General features: G+C 36.2%; 1 long non-coding RNA gene across 1 annotated transcript in view; it reads left to right on the forward strand.

The window, feature by feature from the left end:
• LOC113745376 (uncharacterized) overlaps nucleotides 1-997 on the forward strand; it is a 3,556-nt gene extending 2,559 nt beyond the window's left edge. Inside the window, exons 2-3 of the long non-coding RNA XR_003462119.1 lie at nucleotides 775-859; nucleotides 946-997. This is a non-coding gene — a long non-coding RNA (uncharacterized LOC113745376). The remainder of the gene's footprint in view (nucleotides 1-774; nucleotides 860-945) is intronic.
• Nucleotides 998-1,082: the final 85 nt, after the last annotated feature.

Raw genomic sequence — 1,082 nt, forward strand, 5'->3', positions numbered from 1 at the left:
GTGTCTTATACTTAAATATAAAATATATTGTTTTTAGACTTTTTAGGCAGTGACGTACCACACCTTTATGAAAACCACAAACAGTTAAAGTCACATCAGTTATTAAAATCATCAGACTGAGCCGACTTTAATTAAAACAATAGTTATTTATTGAATGTAACACTTTAAATCACGTCGGTTTCAGTCGATCTGCACGTTTTTATTCATGTTCTGAACATGCAGCGTCGGTAAAGAGCTTTACACAATGATTGACATTACCAAAGTCAATGACCAATGTCCAATCAGATTGCAGGGGCGTCGGGTGCCTCGTACAGTGGTAGTAATGACATAGTACATCAGAGGGCGTGCTTTACCATCATTACTGGCATTGTGTGTATCCTTGAGGCCTCAAGTAGTAAACAAAAAAATAAATCATTAATAAAATGAGGATTAATAAATCATAACAGGAGGTTCATTAATAAAACATTTTAAAAGCAACCCCCCCTGATTGAGTAAAATATATAATGATTATATTTTAATGATTTGTTGGATGATCTGCTGGTTTCTAAGATATCATGACATCCTAATTGTACATTTAAAACAAATAAATCATGTTTCAGATTCATTACTTTATTTTAGCCGATTGGTTTTGGCAGTTATAATGTCAGTGTGGAAATGGTATATTTGGATATATTTTTAGTGCTGAGGACAGTGTGAACATGTAATCAGATTACTTTGTTCAGAACTACTTGTTGTATAATATAAATTAAGTGTGTTCTGTTTTAATCGTTTCAGATCTCCAGGATGTTTCATGTGAGGCCAAACTCTCACTTTGTTGCATTCACTGTGGTCTTCCTCGCCGTGATGCACTCATGCAGAGGTGAATTAAACACATCACTGTCTGATTTGAACAAGTGTATTCTGCATTTGCTGGAGAAATAACATCGAAAATCTGTTTCCTTTCAGGTCGGCATCTGGTGATTGGTCCGCCTGAACCAGTAGTTGCACTAGTTGGTGATGACGTCATTCTGCCGTGCCCATGACGTAGACATTTGGGAGGTCTGCCTGAGAGCCCTACCCCAGAATTAAAAAACAAAAAAACA

Source organism: Larimichthys crocea, unplaced genomic scaffold, assembly GCF_000972845.2.
Source record: "Larimichthys crocea isolate SSNF unplaced genomic scaffold, L_crocea_2.0 scaffold692, whole genome shotgun sequence".
Lineage (NCBI taxonomy): Eukaryota > Metazoa > Chordata > Actinopteri > Sciaenidae > Larimichthys > Larimichthys crocea.